The sequence below is a fragment of the Mus caroli genome, chromosome 19, assembly GCF_900094665.2.
Source record: "Mus caroli chromosome 19, CAROLI_EIJ_v1.1, whole genome shotgun sequence".
NCBI classification, from domain to species: Eukaryota; Metazoa; Chordata; class Mammalia; order Rodentia; family Muridae; genus Mus; species Mus caroli.
The window spans coordinates 20,945,722-20,970,976 of NC_034588.1; the positions used below are offsets into that span (position 1 = coordinate 20,945,722).

At 43.0% G+C, this 25,255-nt stretch overlaps 1 protein-coding gene across 3 annotated transcripts in view; it reads left to right on the forward strand.

Moving 5' to 3' along the window:
- Apba1 (amyloid beta precursor protein binding family A member 1) overlaps positions 1-25,255 on the forward strand; it is a 192,336-nt gene that overhangs the window by 33,990 nt on the left and 133,091 nt on the right. The window lies entirely within an intron of this gene.

The window sequence follows — 25,255 nt, forward strand, 5'->3', positions numbered from 1 at the left end:
TGGGGCTTGGCCTGAATACCCCATTTACAGTTGTGATTGACTGCACTCTTGCAGTCACCTTTATGTTCGGTCTTACCTGTTCTTTAACAGCGAGCATACTAGTGTTAATCACAGTACATAACACAAAGCTCATTATGACTAAGTGCCTGTTCGTTGGCAGATGGGGTGTTATCTCCATGATGGTGTACAGCTCTGTCTTCTTTGTTTGCCGATGTAGTTAGGCCCCACAACACTGCCTGGTAGAGTGCAGAACATCACTCATGGGTTTGTTTGAACCAGCCTAACGTCACTCTCAGAAATCACTCTGATCTGTTGTCTGCCTCTTTGTTCATTATCTATCATGCAGTAGCAAGGGCCCACTAGTATTGCATGATGTTCCTGTACACAATAACTCGATGAACAAATACTATGAAATTGATGATTCTGCCCCTTAATGTGACCAGCCACTGGCCCTTTGACTTGCCTCCAGAGATGATCCACAGTCCTCAGCTTGGACTATCAGTTTCCAGATCTATGTTATGCCTCGCCACTCTAGAAACCTCTAGAATAACCATGTCTGTAGTAACAAAAATATGATTTTTTTCATTTCATGCAACTTGTCATTCCTATATAGATGACTTTGTGTTTCTTCCTGTAAACTCTTAATGCCTTCAGATGTTTACAAAAAAATTGTTCACTGGAGCATGATGGTATATGCCTTTAATACAAACACTCAGGAGGCAGAGATAGGGAGATTTCTGTGAGTTTGAGACCAGCCTGGTCTAAAAAGTGAGTTCCATGACAGAGAGGCTGTTACAAAGAAAAACAGTCTTGAAAAAACAAACAAAAATACAAGGGAAAGGTTCAGAATTTAAGCTTAATCGTGATTAGTTAGCATTAGGAAGAACTATTTGTATCTGTAGAATATACCATGAGTAATATTGGGGATAGTCTGGCATTAACATTTGTTGTGTAATCATTGTAAGAAGCAAACCTTCAGCTAAATGCTCTAAATAAATGGGCATTGAAGAAGTGATGGAGTATATCAACAGAATCCTGTACACACAGAATATGTTTAAAACTGAAATTAGTTTCAGTTCTGATTTTGGTCTGCTTGATTATGGAGGCCACATATTCTAAAGTTACCAATGTTTATATAGTTTTTTTTTTTAACTTACCTGGTTAATTTTTGACATTCCCATCCTACTAAAAAAAAACTGTGAAGATTTTGGAATTATAGAAAATGTAACTAACACAGGAGTAAATTAATACAAAGTATCACAGCCCTGTTCAAACATTTTCAAGGTAGAGTATCATGTGAGGTGGGCTTTTTCTTTTTAGTTTACTTCTATGGACGAACTCTCCTAAGAGCTCACAGGTATGGAGACTTAATGTAATCTCACTTGCACAACATCAGCAGAGAAGACAAATTGAGTATCTCTTGCTGTTCCTCATTTCTAGTAATTCCAAGTGAAGCTACTTGGAAGCTTCCTGTACAGTGTAATAAGATATTTGAACATGTCACTATGGCCATTATTTTTCATTATCTGCTCCAGAAGTTGCTTTGGTTAATCAGCTTTCCACTGTAGCACTCAGAGAATCTAAGAGGCTGACAGACATCCTTGTGAGCATCCCACATCACTCAGCTGCCTCTGGACGATGATCTCTGAATGTGTCTTCCTATCATTTTTTTTCTTTTTCTTTTTTAAAGAGAAGAATTGACAAAGAGTCCTTCAGCTATGCTTAGACTGGTTTGGACTCCATGTAAGGATAGACAGGACCCTTATTTCTTCTCTCAGTGTATAGCCTTCTGTTCCTACATAGCACATCACTATGTATTTAGCAACTCAAAAATAACACACATTTCTGGCCACACATTTGTCATAGTGCCAAGCTCCGGGCCTAGACCAGAATTACACAATGAAGCAGTTCGAGATGCTTTTAGGCTATATTCTAGTCTGCAGGCAGAACCTGCTTAAGCCCTTTTGGATTCTATCTTAGTAGCTGTGGCTGTCATTGAGGATTTGGCCTTTTGGTATTTGTAGACTTAGGGTCTACTCAGGTCCTTGCCACGTGGCTTTCTCAACATGGTCACTTATGTCTTTAAGGAGACTCACTCCAACCCAGTAAACCTGTGTCTGATAGAGTAGTGATGGAAATGAGGTCCTAATTCCTATGTTCTGTTCTGTTCTGTTCTGTTCTGTTCTGTTCTGTTCTGTTGATTAGAACAAGTTACAGGGGAAAATAGCAGAGACTATATCAGAGGAGACAGAGCCGTCGGGACGCCATGGGGTCCTGCCCCCCTACTCAAGTGTTCCATACTCCCTGCACTTCCAACCTCTGGTTATCATATCACATCTTTTGCTTAAGTGAGTGATGACAGAAAACCTTTAGCTGGCTTCTCTTTTGTTCCTAGGGATGTGACTAATTTGTGTTCCATGCCTGAGCTTCTTTCCATTGTAGAATCCCTCATGGTTACTCAGGGTGGGGAGAGAGTTCCAGAGGATCTCAGAGGGAAACAGAAACTGCTCTAGAGGAAGGGAGAGTTGGGCTAGCTCCATGCTTCATGTGGCATTAACCGTATTTCTGCTCGGCTTCTCATTAGACCACCCAGGAAAGCCATTTAGGTTATAACAACAAATTAGCACCCAGATGGCACACATGCTGGTGAAAGAGCCCTACAGTTAGGGGGAAAACCATCCCACCCACTCTTTCTCTGTTCTTGTTACAAAATTAGAATGTCTGCCCTCTCCTGCAAGCCAGCCAAAGAAAGACGTATCCCCTGAGTGCTAGTTAATGAAAGAATTGCTTTTCAGAATCTGACTGAGAAGATGGAAGGAAAAATAAAACCCTAGGGCGAGTCCTACTGTGCTGAACTATAATGAACCTAAAGATAATTAAAAGGGGGAAATAAAAAGAAAAAAAATATTGACCTTTTACAGGTTTTTAGTAATTTAGTATTGTTGATACATTTGTATTTTTCTAAAAATTTAGGGTCCATGTTTTTATCAGTACAACTTATCTTATTCCTGTTTTTGTTTTTATTAATGGTTTGCTTTTAAAGTGCTTTAGAAAGGCCCACAGCACGGGGTGATGCCCTCTGCCCTCCTGTCCCTTGCCACTTGTTGCAGGTGGGAGAGTTGGCTCTGGGGTCATTGGAGGAGAGAGAGAGAGAGAGAGAGAGAGAGAGAGAGAGAGAGAGAGAGAGAGAGAGAGAGAGAGAGAAAACCCTGCACCTCACCTGGGCAACACAAAAGAGCCTGACCCTCCTGGTGTGGGTGCAGGTGAGCTGGCCCCAAGAGCATGAGAGTGGTAGAGCTGCCCCTGCCCCTTGCTAGCTGCAGCATGGGGTGAGCTAGCCAGGCAGTGATGAAGAGCTCTCTGCAGTGGTGTGGGTGTGGGAAAGCCAGTGGGCTGATCAACTCAGCTACCACCCAGGCCCAGATCCAGGGCTTTGAGTTGACCTACCCCAACATTAACCCATGTATAAACTGCTGGAGCATGTGAAAGGGCCAGTCCTGCAGATCCAAAGCTTCAGGATCTCCATGACACAGGACAACAAGAGGATATGGAGAGAAATCCCCGTGCGGATCCAGTATTGGTAGTGTAGCAGAAACCAGTATAGGCCTGGAACCAGACCAATGACTCATTGCAATGAACATTTGCAAGTAAAGATCTTGGACAAAAGGATGTACTGTGTGGCACACTACAGCTTCCATGAAGAGATGTTTTCTATGCTTTGTTTTGTTTTGTTTACTTGTTTGTTTTCTTTGGGGGGCTTACAAGGACAGAGGGCAGATACGAAGGGACAGGGAAATGAGCAGGACTGGGGTGTTTGAAGGAAACTCACAAAGAATCAATAGGAAGTTTAAAAAAGGTCTACAGATAGCATTAGTCTTATTCAGAATAAAGAGGTCAGCAGTGCCTCGAGTAGATCGAAAGGTTCTGCATAGAAACTCGAAGGTACTTGAGAACACTGACAGCCAGAATTATGGAGGTAGAAATTACAAAAGTAAAGGCATAGCTTGAAATAACCATGCTGAATTCCTCTACATCTTCTCCACCCCCTATAAGTACTGTTTTTCTTCCACTGGCCTCAGAATTATAAGTTTGGGGGATGTGCAGTCTGGCATTAGTAGGTAAATCTGTGAGGAGAGACACCACTGGCCTTTATGGTTAGCAGCATGCCTTGGAATGTAAATATAAACTCATACTATTTCTTTCTTCTCTTAGATTTGGAAAGGCCACATGCCATTATTCCATTCTCTCCCGGAGGCCTGGCCGAGGCTTACAATTAAATTCATATAAGCAGACTGAGGTGCAGTGTGCCCCTCGGAATCATTCTGGCTAAGGAACAGCCACCGCCACTGTCTTAAGTCTGTGTTTTTCAGGTTCTGTCTGTGCACCATGCTCACCGCAAATTCCTGCTCTCCTGTGTGTTAGTTCCGTGGGTCTCTGTGCCTCCTCTACTGTAGAGGAATTTGATTACACATTCAAATGGAGAAACGCTGATTTAATTGTTACTTAAAACCTCCCCACAGTTGCCTGCTATATCACTCTTTAATAGGACTAATAGCTCTTAATGTACATTTTTCAAATAAAGTATTTTCATACAACGTTGAGTGCTTTGTAACCCGAATCTGTGTCAGCACATTTGCTCTTGGTCAAGGCTCATGGCCTGCCTTCTGCACAGCCTCCTGCTTCACCAGGATGTACCTGGTCTTTGATGACCTTTTAGCTCCTGGACCATTTCATACCTGCCAATTCTTCTAGGTTAATGCCACATCTAAATACTTGAATAAATATTTCATGTGACCTGTACAGATTCCTTTCCTCCTAGATCCCGAGAAACATGTTAATGGTAATGTTTGAATCTCCTCAGGATATCTCTTATCAGAATTAAATAGAACCTTTCCATGCGATTGGGTTGTGTGTGTCAGACATACCAACCCAGTACTGTACTTGGGATGGGTAGGCTGAATTTACTCTCTGAGAGCTATTTTGGCATTGGTAAATCCAAGCCCACTGGCATACATCACACCCTTGCATATTCAAACTGACCATGTGCACTGACCGAGCCCCAACTTGTCATAGTTAGGGGAGCATTGTTTTGACTCAGTAGCACAAAAACAAACAAACAAACAAACAACAACAAACAAATAAAACGTGTGAGGTGAGCGTTAATTAAATTAGACCTGGCAGAGGACCATGATTTAAATTAATGAGTCTGTGAGTGACAGGTTTCTGAACCCAAGTGCTGGAGTCCTAAGATTTCTTCAGGATGTAGCATCCATCAGACATTTTCAGGGTTTCCTTAAGTCACAGGCCAGTGGACTTTCTCTGTGCCAGTCACAGTTCTAGATGGCAGATGTCACAATGGTCAGTAGAAAGAAGCCCTAGTTCCTAAGACACTAATACCCCATTTAAACAATTAGGAAGATTTGTTATTTTTTAAAAGCATGAGCCCTGTATCCATGATTAATGAAGTCATCGTGATCAACCATATATAATGAAAGTGGTCATGATGAAGGGTGATGGTGTGAGACAGTTGGGTAGAATGGCCTGGAAGGGTTTCAGTGGGAAATACTACTTTGAATGAGATCCCAGCATCTGGAAGGATGGGCTGTGGGAAAAGTGAACTGAGAAGAACTTCTAGAAATTTCTGCTGGTGTGCTCTTGGTGTTGAAGACAGGGCAAAGGCTTTTGGGGCTGTGCTGTATCAGGAGAGAGAAAGGGGGTCTAATATAAAGGGGAGGCTTTGTATGGCATGCAGAGACATTCGAGTTTAAGTGCAGACACAACAAACAGATCATTGGAATGTCTATTCCATGACAGCAGTGTGAAGGCCAGAGACCTGCAAGGATTCTGCTGGGGGTTGGTTCTTGCAGCTCTGAGTCTAACAAAGGCTGTTTTTTGTTTTTTCTTTCCAATAGGAAGAAAAACTTGGAAAATATGTTCCTATTCGAGAAAGAAATTTGGCATACTTTTTCTGTATTGTTGCTGGCTCTGTAAGCCTCATTTGTGAAAAAGCTATAAATCATGTTTTGCTTTTTAAAACCCCTTGATCACATTTTGGTCACACTGCTATAATTTTTTTTAAGACTGATGTAATTTCTTTAAAATTTAATGTTAGCAGATTGCCTTCTAAAACTCAGAACACGTCTAAGTCTTCAGATGAGGCAGGTCTAGTTAGGTGAAAGCATGAACCAGGTCTTGGTAATGGGCTGGGTGTCTTCACCTAGGATCTGTGGGTCACTGGCGGGGACAGGGGCAGGACCTCAGCTGGCTCTCCTTGTTCTTGCAGAAAATCTTCTTTAGTAGCACTTTCAGAATAATTACTAAGAATTAAAGTAATTGCTGGGAGTAGAAACATTGTTTCCAGCTCTAGCGTGTTTTTGCATCCTGGCCCTGCTCTGATCTGAGGAGATGGCGTGGCAGAGTACAGGCAAACACCATGGCTGTGGAAGAAGCCTGGTGGGGCTTGGGTCCCAGGCGCATCTTGTACTGATCTGATGCATTCTGGACACCCATTGTAACGCTCGCAGGGTTATAAATTCACGCTGCTCTTCATTAAATTTAGAAAATGTTGATTTTCATTGAAAGCTGGCTCAGGCTGGGCATTAATTCCACTCTGGTCCTCTGGGAACTTTCAGGCATTTCCTATCTAGAATCTTTCAGAAGCACTCTGCCAATATATCCTAAATACAGGTTATGTATGAGCGAGAGGATTATGATAATTTATGTTTTATATTTATGTTGCTTTATACCTCTAAAAAGGCACCCATCCCTACCCTGTGTGTATCCACATGACAGAGATGACAAGAGAGCTGAAGACACCCCTCGTAAGAGGTGCCAACAAAAATCAGACATCAAAGACCTACTCAAGGGCACAATCTAACACAACAAAATTGCCTACCAGTTCCCTTCAAACCTTATAAAGGGTTTGAACTGTGTTCCCTGTTTTTTTGTTTTTTTGTTTTTGTTTTTGGTTTTTTAAAGACAGGGTTTCTCTGTGTAGCCCTGGCTGTCCTGGAACTCACTCTGTAGACCAGGCTGGCCTTGAACTTAGAAATCTACCTGCCTCTGCCTCCCAAGTGCTGGCCACCAATGCCCAGCTGTGTTCCCCAATATTAAGACTAACATTTTTGTGAGTTAATTTTTGTATCCAGTCACTTGGCTAGAAGTGTTTGTCAGATGTAGGTATCCCTAGTGGGATGGTATCCCATCATATCTCCTACAGGTAAAGACGCTTTGACTTCTTCCTTTCCAATTTGTATCCACTTGATATCCTTCAGCTGTCTTATTACTCCAGCTAAAACCAAGTCCTATATGGAAATAGGTATGGAGGGAGCAGACAGCTTTGTCTTGTTCCTGATCTTTTCCACCTGTTCTGTTGGCTGGTCTGGCCTCTGTGTGATGGTTTTTGCTTTGCCTCATTATATTTTATTTGCCATTTGGTTGTTATCTCTTACAAGCCTATTCTCTTCTAACGAGAGATAGAAAGGGAGTGGATCCAGAAGGAATGGGAGGGAAAGGAACTGGGAGGAGTAGAGGAAGGGCAAACTACAGTCAGGACAGATGAGAAAAGAATCTATTTTAATAAAAGAAAAAGGCTAACCATGAGCTTGTTAGAATGCAGGTTCCTGGGATCCCACAAAGCCTATACCAGACAGTCCAGTTTTAGACGTAGGAATCTGTATTTCAAGACCACACCTCCCTGGCTGACTTCCATGGAGAATGTGTGCTTTCATGCAGTGTTCCATATTATTAGTTGGTCAAGAAAGACAAAGACCCATTAAACAAGTCTAGGGACAGGGCTAAAAAGAAGCGGTCCAAAGGCCAGGACAAGAAAGCTACATATGACAGACTCTCTTAAGGATGTCCCCAGCTATAAGCTTATTGTTGCAGCTGTGGTCTCCGAGAAGCTGAAGAAGAGAAGTTCCTCGGCCAGCGCAGCAATTCAGGAGTTTCCTAGTAAGCTATTTAAGAAGCTGGTTTCAAAGCACAGAGCCCAAGTAGTTCACACTGGAAACACAAAGGGTGGAGATGGCCCAACTGAGGGTACATCCCTCCCTCCGTGACTTCAAGCGTGTTCTCTGCCACCATTGATCAGACAGCTTTTGAGAGGAAAATGAAAGAAGGCAGAACCTGCCCGTCTTCCACAGGACTTAAGCTTTAAGCAGATGTGTTCCTAGGAGACATCTGGGGACAAGGAAAATTAGGCCCCCTGTAAATTATAAGATCACCCTGTGCCATCTATTTCACTATAGCCTCTAGCCAGTTTGGGTCACAGAAAACCAGAGAAAATGGGCACACAGTGAAGTCTAAGCATCCCTTAAAAAGCACATTTGAAAATGTAATAATATTAATAGCTTACTAACATAGGTTTTTTTTTTTTTTATGAGTCCCTCCAAGCCATTCTTGAATGTGCGATTTTCCAGACTTTTCCATTAGAGTTTGGCTATTGGAGACAAAGGCCATGTCTGATATTGCCCCATTGTGATAAAGCCTGGGTCTTATCTTTGTAGCAGGAACTGTGCCTTTGCCAAGGGAGTGGACATTTAAGTCATGAGGTCACTGTTCAGTCTGTGGCTGCTTGTGCTGGTCACAAAGGCAACACTGCTGTTTCTAGGGACTGTGATTGCCAAAACCAGCGTGGACAATGAGCTGCTTTCCAAACATTAGAAGGCTTTGGGGGTTGGGAAATATTGTCTCCTGTGATGACACTTCTAGGAGAGATCTTTAGCATGGCAGGAATTTAGAATCGTTGTTCTTGGGCACATGGAAGAATACAAGAGTGTCAGAGGCTTCTCAAGGTGAAAAAGCATGAAGTAGGCTTTGTATTCTCCTGGCCTGAGGCTGCTTCTTATCAAGTGACCTCACAGGGTAGAGGCATCTTGCAGTAGCATTTGTCTCTGCAAATGCAGACCTCATGAAACCTAGCTGTGAACCACACATAGATGCTCATTCTTTGTCACCCCCAGGCATGCAGCCCATGGTGCCACATTTATGCCTTTGCTTCACTTGCGTGATGGAGATATGTATGGCACGTGAGCTCTCCCTTGCCTCTTGCTGAGATCTGTGGCACACAGGCTAATTCTGTTGAGTCTATGGTGCATCATCTTTGACAAGAAGATAAATGGATTGAATTATTGAATCTAACACGCATATGTTATTGGAGATTCTTTGGACACATCCCAGACCAACTGAGACACAGTCTGAGTGGAGGGCGTGGGGATGTGTGTTTTTTAAAAAAGTTCCCCTAAAGTTTCAGGGGATTGGTTGCCAGTCTATCAGATGATCTTTAAGACCATTCAGTTTTGATGGGGCAAGGGACAATATCTACCATGGTCATCAGGCTTGTGTGGGATAATAAAATATTCTTTGTTGCTAATCATAGCCATCATTGGGTTTCAATTAATTATTTTACTTTTGCCAAATGCCATGGCTTATTCACTGGTAGAAGGCAGATTAATGATCACAAAAGATTTGCCTTCAGAGCCTGCTGGGACTTATTCACACATATTGTTCCTATTATGCTCACGGAGAAGAATTTTAACAATGATCTAACAGGCTTTGTCTAAGTTATGGACTTTCTATGAACTTATTATTATTATGTCCATTTTACAGATGTGAACAGTGGGGCACTAAGAGGACAATGAACATGCCCATGATCCCACAGTTGATAAGGAGTGGGACCAAAACTTAAACCTAAGCTATCAAACACAAGATCTGGGCAGTCAGCCTCAATACTATTTGGTTTTCATTGGCTTTTCCTCTGGGGATGAAGGGTGTTTGGAATAACTCCAGTTGGTCAGCAGAGCAGCTGCCTGCCTGTTGCACTGACTGAGTTTGAGGTATGTTGTGGACGTGTGGGATACTTGGGTCTCCCACTCACACAAGGAAGCAGGACGAGACGGCAGACTGAGAAGAAACAGGGCACACGTGGGCAGCGTGGGGTGAGTTGAGTGCAGATGGCCAGGAACATGGAAAGCAGCCATGGACCAAAAGTCAGGGAAGGGCAAAGGAAAGGTCAGAGAATAAGAGGAGAGCCAGGAACCAGCAAGGACAGATTTTCTCCCGGTAAGGTGATATCAGCAGCGTCAGGAAGTGCTGTGTCAGATCCCTGGGAAGCAGAGATGGGGCAGAAACCTAACAGCTGTGGCATTGCCTTCAGAAAAGGCTTCCGTAGCATTCAGATACTGAAATACTAGACGACAAGGTACCAAGTGGGGTTAATGTGCTGTGTTTAATTCCCATAATCTTACATAATGCATTAAATAGGAGGCTATTTAAAAAACCCTCACATCACAATGATTGGATGGCCGAGCGGGTGGCTCTGCTGTCTCAAGGCCTTTGAAGTCAGCCCCATCCAGTCCCATCTCAGCACTGGCTTGCTCACTGCCTGTGCTCTGCTCAGCCCAGGCTACTCTTTCTGGGCCTGGCTACTATTTGCCTGTATAGCTGCTAGAGCTGCCAGACTGGCCAGGCCTGCTTACTCTAATTTCCCTGCGGAATGAAGGCCCTGGGTTTGAGAGACTGAGGCAGGCCCCTGCTGCAGCTTTCTGATCCCCCCAACCCTCCCCAACTGCTTGCCTGCCAGACACACAAGGAAGAGATGACTGTGGACTTCCTTATCATCTCAAGAGCCCAGCCCCCTCCCCTGCCTCACTGTCAGGCTGAGTACCACCCACCTCCTTATCACATCCTTTCCACCTGCTCCTCACCTGACTCAACACTGGCAATGCCAATGTGGGTAAAATTGATGTCAGGCTTTGTTTTGGATTAGAGGATAATTATCTTTTTTTTTTAATGTAACTCACTAACCAGACCATTCTCAGGGGAAACTGGAGGGCCTTAGTGTTGGCTGCTAGCCCCGATTTTGGCAAGACAAGAAGAGGCAGTTTTGTAGCTAGGACCAAGCTTTTCAGAGACCCGTGGGCCTTTGAGACCATGATGTCAGGGGGAGGCCTTCCAGTGAAGTGCCTTCCTGCTGTTTCTCAGTGCTGGGAATCCCTCTTCCCTGATACTCTAGAGTAGGCGTCAGGAAATATTCCACACAGAACAGAAAGTTGTGGGTTTGTAAGAAAATTTGTTTGTTTGTACAGACATTTAATGGAAATTTTGGTCTTTTGTTGTTAAGCAGAACACAGTATGAGAGAGAGAAAGAGAGAGATTTTTCCAAGTCTCCCATTGATGTAAACAAGTAGGTCAGGCCGCATCCATTCAAATCCAGAACTGAAGACGTGAATGCATATCTGGGCTGACCTTTTTCATAAAGCATGCTCTATTGTATAAGCATTTCTGTATGTCCCAGGATGCACACAAGTAAGTGAGGGAGAAGGCTGCTTTAATAACTGGGAGACTGTTCTTATACTCTTTGAGGTAATGTAAAAGTGGTGGCTTGCATTTATATGACTTCTAAAGGTGGTAGGAGCCATGCGTGCACATTATCCTTAGTCTTGCAAGAGAGGCGGCTATTAACCTGGTCTTTGTGACAAAGAAAACATCCTAGCTACTCGTTACGGCTCTCTGGTTTGTCATGGCCCAAGTAGCTGGTGATTTTGACTTCCATGATGTCTCTTGCCATAGGAAGTTTCATCTCCATCTCCTGCAGCCGTTGTCCAGGTACCTGTCTTAACCCCTCCAGGACATTGATATATGCATCCTACTTACCCCTTAGTCACAGGAGAACCTAGAATCCTCGAATTTGTACAGATATTCTACACCAAACACTGAGTGAATGCTATTGAGTCAAGAGAAACTGAGTGGTTCCAAGATAGCCGGGGCAACCCAGTGGCTTACACCAATGGCTCTTGAAGAGTCGGAAGAAGTATGGTGTGATGCCCCACAAGGCTATCATCTGAAGCTGTGTGCTTGTCAAAGAACTGAACCCAATCCCCTTTGCATGGCCTTAGGTTACAGCAGCCAGTCTAGCAGTGATAAATATGCAGGTCACTGTTCTTCATTACCCAGCCCACACCTGAGTCACAGTGCTAACCATTCCCGCAGAGTACTACCCAGCTATGAGTACCCAGATATGAGAACACAGCATTTAAGGTTGACATTTTACAAAATGTATTTGCTCCACCTGCACTGTCCCACTGTGTGTATGTGAGCATGTGTGCATGTGTTCATGTGTGTATGTGTGTGTATCTGCACATGGAAGTATGACTTACAGGGCATCTGGTGCTCAAAACCTTAGCATTGCTAGACATAAATATGTCAATAAGCAACAGACTGAATCTTGAGTCTGCTCAAAGATTGAGAAGAAAGACTTAGAAAGAAGTATTATTATGGTCCAGCCAGTATGAAAGTATTCGATAGCACTGAGCTGCATACCTAAGAATGGCTCTGATAGTAAATTCTAGATTTTGTTTATTTTTCTATACCCTTTTTTTCCCTGATAGAAACATCTGTATGCTTCTTGTGCCTTTTGTGTGTTTGTTTTGTCCTTTTCTAGTTTGTTATTATTTTATTTTTTCTATGCCTGTTTGTTTTCTAATGAGGAAGAAGAAGAAAGGGTATGGATTTGGGTGGGGGAAGTGGACTTGGGAGGGGAGAGGAAACTGTAATCAGAATATACTGTATGGAAAAACAGAACAGGTTTTCAACTGAGAAAAAAAACAAAAAGCACTTAACTCTTTGGTGTAGATACTTTCGTGGTGAACAGTCATGACATGTGGAGGTTTGTAGGACCATGGTGAGGTAGCTCAGCCCCCTCTTGCTGTGTATGATTTCCCAGCACAGCATTTCCCTAAGTCTATAAGAAATATGTACCATGACTTGAGGTGAATTGATCAAAAAGCTGACTTTCTGAGTCTTACCATGGGACAGGGTGGAGAATAATGCCCATTATGTTCAAATATGATGCACACAGACCACTACCTGAGCCTTTGCTCTGGTCTATTTTATGTTGTTAACACAAGAATCCAGAGGTCTAGGTGATTGATGAAGGACAGAAACTCACTGCCGCACAGTGGGAGGTGGGAAAGCTAAGGTGAGCACCTGCTTGCTCCGCTGGTGCTGGTTGCGGCAGAGGAGAGAATGAAAAGGACGAGACAGCTCCTTCAGACCTCATGCAGGGATACAGGAGGCTACTCTCTGGGAATGAGCTTCCATATTTCAATGGCCTCTTAATGGCTTCACTCGACCATGTTGGAAATGTGTAACTTGGAAGGGACATTTTCGTGCTCTAACAGCCACTATAGATTGTCCAGGATGCTGTCTCACTCCTTTGACCTTTGACTTATACAGACTAACTATATGCCTGTGGATTTGAGATTGGGGAATGGTACTAAGGGTTGAAGCCCGAGCCTAGTATGTGATTAGCAGGTACTCTGTCACTGAGTCTTTTCTAAACTTTTATCTTGAGTCATAAGCTTACTGAATTGTCACCTTGGCCTTGAACCTGTGATCCTTCTGCCCCATCTTCTGGGGCAGCTGGGTTACAGGCTTGCAGCACCGTGTCAGGCGACGCTATGAGCCTTACACATACTGTACCCACCATTTCTCCCTCCCACTTCCAAGTGTAATGCCCGTTAGGAATGAGAAAAGCACTTTTTTTTTTCAGTTGTTAAAGTGAAGAAATAGAACTGACAACTGATTTGCTGTTTATGTTCTCCACAGTGTTCAGAGCAACTTCTTACGCATACAGCACATGGTTATTGGATAAAGTGATATTTTAGATTAGAAATGGATCCTCCACTATATTAAATACCACCCACTTGCACATAGCAAGAACCAACTAAATTCTAGTGGCTGTTAGTGGGTTGTATCTGGAAAATAGAAAAGACGATGGTGAGGTGTTCCCTGGTGGCAAGAAAGGACATCTAATGTGGAGAGGAACAGGATGATATAGGAACTAGAAAATTTGGCCTCAAAGTTGAGACAGTATGTTAGATTGGGATTGAGGGCAAACCATAGTTATTACTGGAGGTAATTGCTCTAATTACTCTTTGTGCCTTTATCATCACTTTTTAGGAAGAAGAGATGACCCACTGGGGCCCTTTTGAAGAGCTTGGCATTCATAGAGACCTCTTCCTGAAAATTCTGAAGCAGCATGTTAGAAATGCTGCTTTTAAGGGGGCAGTACCCTAAATAAGTAAGACTTCCTTCCCCATGTGGCTGTCCCTCTTCCCAGACTGCCATTACTCTCTCTCTCTCTCTCTGCATAGTCTTCCCAGGCCTTGGAAACCCAAGCGATAGCAGCAGGCATCTAGTTTCAGATCCACTCAGCTCCACCTCATCCTGTTTCCTTTTCAGTAGATGACAACAGAGGTTCAAAAAATTCCTTGCAGTTAAAAAAAATGTACCATATGGATTAAGATGTGTCTAATCTGGCGTGGGCACATTAATGTGTCACTTTGAAACTTTCCACCTTGGTAAACATTTCTATTTTTTAACTACCGAGTTTGCAGCCAACAGTATTCATTATTTTAATTAAAAAGATTCTGTGATTTCTTTTCCAAATATGGTGCTAAGTATTCTAGGGGGAATACCACTGCTTCTAAAAAGAATGAGTTGTGGAGTAGCTTAGAGTATTATGCACTTCCTATTAGGTAAATGTGATCTATTATGTTCAAAGTAATCTAAAAATAGTCGCCTGTTTCCATTGGACGCTACATTGTTAGCTCGACTATTTTCCAGACATAATCTGATAAAGAAACTAGCATTGATCTGATTCTTATTATAACAAACACACTCAGTGCTTTACACCCGTAACTTCACAAATGCTCTCCCTGTGAGAGAGTTGTTGGCAACATCCATATTCTATCAATAAGCAGTTCCAAGCGTTATAGCTAGAAAGGGGTAGCCCTGAGACTGCAGCCCAGGGAGTGTCCCTGAAGCCACAGCTGGCTCAGTTCTTCCCCAGTCCTCCCTCCCTTGAGCCGTCCATTGGCATAGAAGTCAAAATTAGTAAGGATTCTTGATGGAAGCACCATTAAGGATGGTATGTGCTGGATGCTGTGATTATGGAGGCCCCTTGAATCAAAGGCTATGTCTGCCCACCAGTCCTCAGGGTACCAATGGATGCTGCAACCTCTACACCGATGAAGGTCAAACTTCTCATCTCCAAGACAAATGCATTCAACCTGAAAACATGGGAGTTTCCAAATTTTAATTTGTCTCTTAGAAATAAATATGACTATATACTTTTTGCTTTTTAATGGTCTGTCTCTTGAAGACAGGAGACCCTGTCATCCTCTGCTCCCTCACCATGGGCCACTTCTTTTAGGAAGGAGGGTGTCCTGAGAGCTGTGAAAAATTCAACTGGACAAGTCAGCTTCCCTGCTCTCTGTGTGTTGGTTTGCTTCACTTTTCAGCATCGATTTCTCTGTCAACAAAATAAGGCTGGAAATAGCTCAGTGTTTAAAGTGCCTACATCTTAAACAGAGGGAGGACCTGGGTTCTGATTCCCAAAACCCATCTGTAGTTGCAGCCTTGGGGAGCGGTGCCAGGAGAATCCTTAGAGTCAGCTGGCTGGAGAGATTAGCCATCTCAGTAAGGTCTGGGATTTGTTGAAAGACCCTACCTCAGGGAATAAGGTAGAGAAACCACTGAGGATGATTCTCAGAATAAACCCTGGGCATCCACATCTGCACGTATGTATGTGCACTGCACACACATCCACACATATATGTATGAGCACACACACAAGGGAGGGGAGAGGAGGGAGAGAGAGAGAGGAAAAAAAGTAGGAAATACCACAGAGTTCTTGGAAAGTTTAAGCAGCAGATATTAAGTTCCCAGCATGGTGCTGCTGGCCTGTTGCAGATGCTAGTCGATGTATTCTAGTTTTGTTGTCACTCGCTTCTTCTTGCTCCACCGCACACAGCTTGATAATGCTGGGTTTGCTGATCAAAAGCATTTTTTTTTCTGATGGGCAAAGGTGCTCTCTTTGTCAGCATTGATATTCTTGGGAAAGGCCAATGAGCTGTTTGCACATGGATGCTTTTTATCCCCACAGTGATTTGAACATAAAGTCTAATTAGTATGAGACTAGATTTATCTTATGTGTATGCACAGCTGTCAAACCTGTTGGTAGGACTCTTGGCCCACTTTGTCTCTTCAGGTCCTAGTAGATTGAGGACCATAGGTAAATTTCTTGTGGTCACAAGGGTTCTCTTTGAGAATTTTCCATCCCTTCTTTACTCTTCAGTTTACTGACTATGAGTCTGTGGGATGTAGCTGTATATGTATGTAGATGTAATATGTGCTTATATGTATGCATGCACATGTGATATGTGTATACATGTATATGTCTGGATGTGCACATATATGTGCCTGTGTACCTTATATGTATCATATGTGTGTTTGTATTGTGTATATGTATGTATATGTTTATATGTGTATGGGTATGTGTATGTGTGTTTATGTGTATACATACATGGTGAGAAAATGTGTGCTATAATGTATGAGTAATATTGCTAAGTACTACAAACACTATAGTCAACAAAATAAACCCCATATTCTTTACTATATGGAATGTATAACTTCAATAAATTCATTTTGAGGATTTAAACAAATTAAATTGGAGCACATTCTGGACTCTCTGGTGACCATCTTGAAGCTTAATATTGCTGTGAGGTTTTAGTGCCCACACTGGCATGTGGCCATTGGTGCCCTGGCATCAAATAATGGATTTTGTGTATTACTATCAACTCAAATGATTGAAGTGACTATAATTACAAGTGACCCTTCCCAGCCAAGGCCAGGCCAGAAGACAGTATGGGGAAGCCTTGGTGACACTGAAGGCTGCATTTGTGCCTGAGGAGGCAGAAGCAGGTGAAACCTGAGTCACTGCATGCCATTGAGCAGAACAGGCTGGTCAGACTGAAAAACCAGGCCACCGTAAAGAAATAAATTTCAACACAATATACTTGCATGGATTAATGTGATTCATTTGGATTTTATTGGTTTTGTGGCCTTGTTTATATTTTTGGTTATAAATTTGTGCTGATTTTATAGCAATGAAAGAGCTTTAAACATAAGGCTTTCATGGTGTTATCATAATAATAACCTTTTTGCTAGCCCTTGGGAGGTCTGAAATAAATTCTTTTTTTCTGTAAAAGAGGCCAGCACTATTATTCAAGTACAAATGCTTGCTCTAGAGAAAGGTTGCCTACAGGTAAAATTCTTTCTGCGTATATAAATAGTTTATAAAAATCTAGCTATAACCTTGATTTATCAGAAAAAAGAACTGCGTGGAAAGAGTTTATCATCCCCCGATCTTTGTACATGTAGACTGAGCTATTATATTCTTAGGCTACACATGAACGAATTGTCATATGCCTATTTCCTATAATTATTTAAATTAATTGATTAATTTTGAGACACAGTCTTGTATAGTCCAGGCTGGCCTCAAACTCACCACACAGCCTCATTACTGGAGTTGTGCCAGAGTTGTGCTCTGGAAGCCCTAAGAACCTAGGCTCAGCCACCCATCCTCAGGACACAATGGTGACACACTAATTTGTAAAGAACAGACAAAAGAGATTTATCCAGTGTGGCCACATCATAAAGAAGAGGAAAGAAGACCATGCCTTCCACTCCAGTTCACCTTCTAGGGCCCTACTATGAAGTCTAGGTTAAAAAGGGGGGGGGAGGGCAAGAGGTATGCATAACCTTGGCAAGATGGATTGCCGTCATTATATAGGCTACAATCTTTCCAGCAAAGTGTATGAAATCTCTTGGCAGAAGAAAAGTTGTCCCAGCACCAGGCTTTCAACTTTCCTACCAGCATGAGCTTCTTAGGGAATCGGAACTTCCATTGTTTCAACCATCTGAGAGCCCAGTGGATGTCTAGTTAGAATATCTTCTACTCCTTCCAGGACAGTTACAGCTGAGGATGGCCTTCCTCCCTCTGTTTCCCAAGCAGAGGGGACTTACAGGCATGTGTTACTATGCCTGGCCCTCATGAGCTACCCCTGCTACTCGCCCGTGCCTGTGCACATACAGTCATGGCTCCCTGGAACCTTCTCCCACTAACTCACACCTGCTGCTTGTCTCTCACTCTGGGCTGCTCTCTGAAGCATTTTGGCATTGGGTTCAAAGGCTTTTAATAGTCAGGCCGTCTCAAGCCTGTCCTGAGATTAGAAGAATCATAAGAGATGACCCCTGTGAAATAATTAGCATGTTCTACAGTGGAATACAGCAGTGTTTTCTCTTTCCTCTAGCGTTTAAGCAGTGGGTCAACACTGCGGTACAGCTCTCTGCTAGCACCCAGATGGTGCCATTCACAGAGTGACCACATGTCTCCCCCGATTTGTCTGGGACTGCCCAGGTTCATGACTGATGTCTCATCTTATCTATTAACAGTGCCCCCTTCACTCTCATCTGATGATAAATTATAAGCATCTCCATTTCTGCAAAGGACTTGACCCATGACCCTATTAGATCCAATTAAGGCTGTTTCGGTTATTTTCCTCACTAACCCGCTGTGCTCACTGAACCACGTTGATGTCTAAAGATAGGATATTCACAGACATTTTTTGGTAATGTCTCTCTTAGAGTCTCTAACACTCTAAGATTTATATAGTATATAGCCTTTCTAAGTCTTACTTAGAGAGTGTATAATAGCAATGACAGAAAGCTGGCTACTTCAGAGCAGTGATTGATTTTCATCAGCAAAATCTTTTATAAAATATGAGCTGATAAAATTTGACACCCCGGGGGTCAGAGCCTGAAAATCCTGGTCAGCAAATATAGGATTTAGACATAGTCTTCCTTCAAAATGTTAAAGGAACAAAATTGTACTAGCGTATCCCACCCAAAACAAAAGCATCAATGACCAACTGAGGTTCAAGAGGGTTGGACTGTTGCCTGCCATTTAGGATGCGAGTCTTGCTTTTGCCAGAAAGTTATTTTGCTGTCAGAGCTGAGATGTTAAACCAGTGACCAGGTTCTAATGATATCCCGTGGAGAATATACCTGATTGTATATTAATCAAGTGTCTAGACTGCCCATGGCACAGGGCTCACTTTATCCCTATCTCTTGCTCTTTGGCTATTTGGTTTGATCTTCAGAGAAGACCAAGAGGAGAGAAGAGGAAAATGTCTGCTAATGCTTTTTATGGAAAAAGCTAAGAAAAAAAAGATGACTAGATCTGTTTTTATATATTGTAATGTGTGTGTGCTCATGCGTGTGTGTGTGTGTGTGTGTGTGTGAGAGAGAGAGAGAGAGAGAGGTATATCTGATTAAACATGAAGCAGTCCCTCCATGCCTGGAGGACAGGGAGTGAATACAATAGAAAGGCCTTAGTAGATGACAGAAAGCACAGACAATTCTGAACTCTACATATACTATATCTTTTTACCATGCATACAAATCTACAATAAAGTTTTATTCATAAATTAGGCACAACAAATCTAAGAATAATAACTAGTGATACCATAGAGATAGAGTAATACTGTAACAAAAGTTTCCTGGATGTAGTTTCTCACTTTCTCAAGGTATCTTACAATGTATCCGTTTCCTTACGAGGCTGTGAGATAAGATGATACAATGTGTCCATTTTGCTGCAAAAATGTATCCATTTCGCTGCAATGCTGTGAGCCAGGATGAGGACAGGTAAATGACTCAGCTCTGGCCAAGCAGTGTCCATAACTTCTACAGTTTGAGAAGCGGCAGCAAAACTAGGGTGAACCTCTGTTTTTCCTTCTTCGCAATTCTATGGATAAAAATAAAATAAATAAAATAAAATCCTCCTTAGCAAGGATCCTAGCAGCCCCAAGTACAACCGTTCTTCCATCTTTAAGAACTTTTTCTCCTTCACTTAAAGGAGCGCTGCACTGCTTGTCCTTGGCACCACTGGATTGCCAGCAATTCCTGTGGATGGTTGAAGTAAAATTGCAGTGGCTTGAAATATTGGGATACTATGAAGTTTGGTCTGGTAGACAGCTACCAAGTGATTCATGGGAGGCGGGTATGTTCAGCATGAATATACTGAGCAAAAGGACAGTCGATGTCCTTGAAGCATGGGCAAGAACTGACAGACCAACAGATCCTCAGAAGAGCATGCAGTTGAAAACCACATGAGTCATGAGATTGAGGAGATGGCTCGGCCAGGACAGTGCTTTCTTCATGAGCATGGAGACCCGAGTTCAATTCCCAGCACCTACATACAAAGCCACTGGGTATGGTGGCACTTATTCACAATCCAAGTGCTGGATGGGAAGAAACAGAGCAAGCCTGGTGTGGGCAGGCAAACTAGCATAGACCACTTAGTGAATTCCAGGTCACCTAAAAATTAGGGTGGCCAGCTCATGAGAATACACTTTTAAGGTTGTCCTCTAGCTCCCACATACATGTTCACCTGAAGTATGTATTCCCCCCCCCCCCCCAAGAACACATGTACAAACTACATGAGGAGTGTCTGTACAGGCACACAATGATTTGTGAATTGTGTGTTTGTGGGCTTTTCCATTTAACATTCTCAGACTTCAGTTAACCAGATCTACAGCTGTGGAAAGTAGAATAGTATTCAGGGGTTAGGGACTGTATCCTAATTTATTATATATATATGTATATATATATTTCTGCATGACTAAAGAAAACTGTGTGCACATGTGTGTGCATGTGCATGTGTGTGTGTGTGTGTCTCTGTGTGTGTGTGTGTTTGTCTGTGTGAAATTTTGAAATGCATGCAGACACTGGAATTAGAAGTTCCACTAAGGCAGACTTGAAGCCTACTTAGCCTCGTTGCCTGCCCTCCAGTACTTAAACCTTGTCCAGTGCCATGGAGGCGCTCACAAATTGGAAAAATGATGGAAAGCCATAGAGGCTGCTAATGTACAACTGAAGGGAAGAAAAATCTCAAAAGTGATTGCTCACGTGTTCATTTTTCTTTGACTGTGGTGAGAATCTGCTGGGATGAGATAGTAGTAATGAACGCACAATTTTCTGAATGCTTTATTAAGTACCATTTCATATTTTAAAAGGATCTTTTTTTGTCCGTTAGTGTATTTTTATTTCAATTATTCAGTCATAGTAACTATGCAAATTAATGGATTTAACTAAAATTTCTATTCAGGGCACATGTCCATCATATCCCCCTCTTCTTCTCTCTCTTGCTGTCTTCCCCTTTTCTCCTTTTCCTGGGTCTCTTCTCCTTCCCCAATACTTCATCTTCCATGTTCAGGTCATTAAATGGATTAATTTTGTGGAATATTAGCTATATCTTATTTTTACTCACAAAGAAAAAGGATGAATACTTTCTATAGTTTCTGAGCTGCCATAGTTGGTGTTTAATAACTGCCTCATGGGTGAATTGATCATTGCTTTTTTTAATACCAAAATAGTCTAAATAATTGCCTCCCTCAAAGCATAGCTTAGGGGCCCCTCATGTGTCTGGGTTGTGATCTGGTGGAGCCTGCACTCTTGGAGGGTTTTGAAACATTGGGAAATGGATGGAGTTTCTCTGGGGTGGTGCTTCTGCTTGTGAGTCAGAGATAAGAATAACAGCCTGTCTGCTGAGGTTGTTTGATTTTAGATTACCAAAGGAGAGGGCAGTGTGGTGCTTTTTTGAAATTCTTAACACTGAAGGAAACAGAGACCTTTGTCAGAGGGAGTCTTGGTCCACATCCTCCCAATTCTTTTCCCGTGGTCCTGCTAAACCCATTTAAAGTCCCTACAAGTCCACCACCCTTCAGAATGTGAGATCTATCAAAACAGATTAATGCCATCACTGGAGACATTGAGCTAGCCTGTGACAACTAATCTGGAAGGATTTATCAGAATTCATGTAATTTAGCTGCTTGATAACTGCCACAGGTGGTTGTATGGAGCCTGTAAAGGTGGAGTTGTTTCTCCACCCTCTTCCATACAAGGTAACGTAGAATTTTCAAACTTCCTTTTTCTCTATTTATGGTGGTTTTCTCATATGATCAATACCTTGTACCATTTTTTGTTGTTGTTGGTTCAAGTGCTTGAATCTTCTCCACATCACATTGTATGCCAGTTTCCCTTTTGTTTTTAAGATTATATTTGCATACCTAATAGTTACATAAAAGCTTTATGTCATTGTTAATATTAAATATATTTTCTACCATGTGGGAGGTGTATTATAGGTATTAAAAATATGATCTTGGGACCAGAGAGATGATCCAGCAGTTAAGAACACTTGCTGCTCTCGTGGAGGATGCAGGTTTGGGTCCCAGCACCCACATGGCGGCTCATAATTGTTGGTAACTCCAGTTCCAGGGGATCTGATGTCCTCTTCTAACCACCATAGTCACCATGGAAACCTGTGATGCACATGCATACATGCAGGCAAAACACTCATGCACATAAAATTAAAATAAGCATATCTTTTTAAAATATCTCACTTAATCCCCACAATTCTCTGATCTAGAAGGTGAGTAAATATCTTTGGGGTTTTTACCTTTAATTCAGGCTGGCCTCGAACTCTCAAAGTAACTGAGGAAAACCTTGAACTCCTGGTCCCCTTGCTTTACTTTCTAAAGTGCTGGAATTGCAGGCATTTCTTACCATGCTTGGCTTAATATTTCCATTCTAACAGTCAGGAAACTTGCTCCAGCTTAGAGCATATATCTGGTAAGTGATAGGGTGTGGTATAGACTATGCCCTCTGGCTGCATTTCATAAATATCAAAAAAGTCAAAGGCAGGGCCACACTGTTAGCAAGAGCCCAGAGCTGGACTTGAGTAGGGCTTTCTGCCACCTGTGTTATTTCCACAGAATTATTTGAATCATAGTTAGGAAATTGCTAGTGATCACAGCCTATGTATTTCCTAGATGTTATAAAAACAGAGGAAGGGGTATTAGTGTACCAGTGTTGTGAACATCCCCCATCCTGGTCAAAACCAAGGAAACCACAAACCAGATAAGATGGGAGAAGAGCACTGTTGATCCTCAAGACAGGCAGGGGCTCAGTGTGAGGTCCTCTCCTGGGGGCTGCATGAGGCGATAACCAGATGAAATGTGTATACCATGATACCACAGACAAATGAGCCTTCGGCCATTGTGGATTTCAGCTTAGAACCTCTCAGGAAGAAATCCACATCAGCCTTCTCTCTCTCTCTTACCTCTTCTCTGCTGCTTCCTAACGGTTTTGGAGGTACCAGACTCCCAAGAATGGGAATTCTCAGACTTCTATGTGCATGTTAATTTCCTCAAGGATTTGGAAAGGCAGGATTCCAGGCCTCAGTCCCAGAGTGTCTGGGTGGAAATCAGCAGGGCACTTTGGAAGGTTTGACCATGGAAGTCGGCAAATTACCGACCATGCCAGCTGATTTGAGAAGTCTGGTCAGGGAACTGGAGAACTGGCTTAGTGGTTAAGAGCATGTCCTGCCATTGTGGAGGGCCCACATCTGCTTCCTAACACTCATGTCTGGCTCTCCCAACTGCCTGTAATTCCAGGACATCCAATACTTCTGGCCTCCAGGGTCACATACATTCACATACACATAGCCATATACAGATATCTGACCACAACTAGAATAATAATTTAAAAAAAAACAACAACAACAATTTTTTAAAGAGCTCCAGTGAGCAGATCAGAAGGCTGGGGTTGGGAGCTAACGAACAAGTTGAAAGTGTTCCGTTGGTTAAAAACAACATTTGGGACGAGAAGGCAAGTTTGGAAGACTCCCAGTGCTACTATGGGTGAGATGCTCCTGAGCACGCAGATACTCTCCGCTCTCTGGATAGGTGACCTTCATTCACATTCCATACAGGAACCCATCCTGTTGATGCCTTTAGAGGGAATGCAGTCCCCAGCCTCATCTTTTCATTTGTTTGTTGGCAGGCGCTCATTTATCACACACTCGGTGTCGCAGTGTGCGGTTCAAGGGTCAGGGACCTGGAGAGAAGCTTGTATTGCTTCTCATTACCCTCCGGACTGCCAAACGCTTCCATCAGAGGCCCCGAATCGCTGGAGCATGCGTTGTGCCCCTCGCTGCCTGCGTTCAGTGAGATGAGCTGTAGCGACAAGCACAGCTCCACACGATGATGCTCCGAATCTTAATGTCTCCTAAAATGCTTGACTGGGTTGATAGGAGTCTCTCTGTCATGTGCCTGTCCTCCCATCCCGAACAGAAAATACACAGGTAATCTAACCCTTGCTTCATAGCCAAGGTCAGTGCTGCCCTACAAATAGAGAGTTGCTCGCTCTCCCACTATGCGGCTCAGAGCTTGTGTGCATAACTCAGCAGCCACTGCGGTGTCACTTGTCACCTCTCAAGGTGTCTTCACGCCCCTACCTAATCGGCTAGCTCGATGAAAACCTGACAAGAACATCAGATCTCCCAACCAATTGGACGGGGAATAGTCTGTAGCAGAGGCATGGTGTGTCTTTCAGGATCTTTTCTCGATTGATTGATTGATTGATTGATTGTGGGAAGGACACATTTGTGTGTATGCCATGGTGCACATATATGTGAATCCTGCACATGCAAGCTACAGGTCCATCTTGCCTGTTGTTCCGCAGGTGCTACTCCCCTTTTTATTGCATGCGGGGGGGGGGGGGTTGTCAGCTCTCTGACTAGGCTAAGCTGGCTTGCCAGTAAACCCCAGGAATCTTATCTCCTCTTTCCCTGACCTGGGAATACAAATGTGCATAGCCACACCCAGCTTTTTGTTACAGGGATTCTGGGGATGGAACTCCGGTCCTACTTACAGGGCAAGCACTTTATCGAATGAGCTATCTGTACAGTCCCTCCACTTCTGTACATGTAGAATTCTCAGGACAGAGATCTGAATCCATCTCCAGCGCTCAGAATTTTCACCTTTTTCCTGGTGTAAAAGCAGCACACATCCATCGGGGACCTATACAGCAAAGCATGAAGTATGAAATCTGGATTTTTATGCAAAAGACTGCTCAGCGTTCATTCGCTGTGAGCTGGTGTCACGATTACTCGCAGAGACATCTCATTGTAAAGATACACAGATAAACTGGGTGGGGAGCAGCAGATGCCTGACAAAGGAGGAATCCCACATTGTTGATTTCGAAAGCCAACCTCAGCAGACCCAACGTATATGCAGATGAAAGGAAGCTAGTCTGATGGATGGGGGTGTCTCAGGTCCCCTTACTTCCCCTCACTTCATCTCACAGTCAAAACAAATAATCTAATGTGTATGAGGGATCTGTCCAGAGCCTAGATCCTGCATGGTAAATAGAGTCACCTTCCCTCAGATTGCTGCAGTAGCTAAGCTCTCCTTGCATATCTCCTTAAGCTTCAGCCTCCTGACCCTGTTTACGCCAACCCACTGGACAATGTCCCCCACCTGGACATGATCGATGAATCCTTTAAATA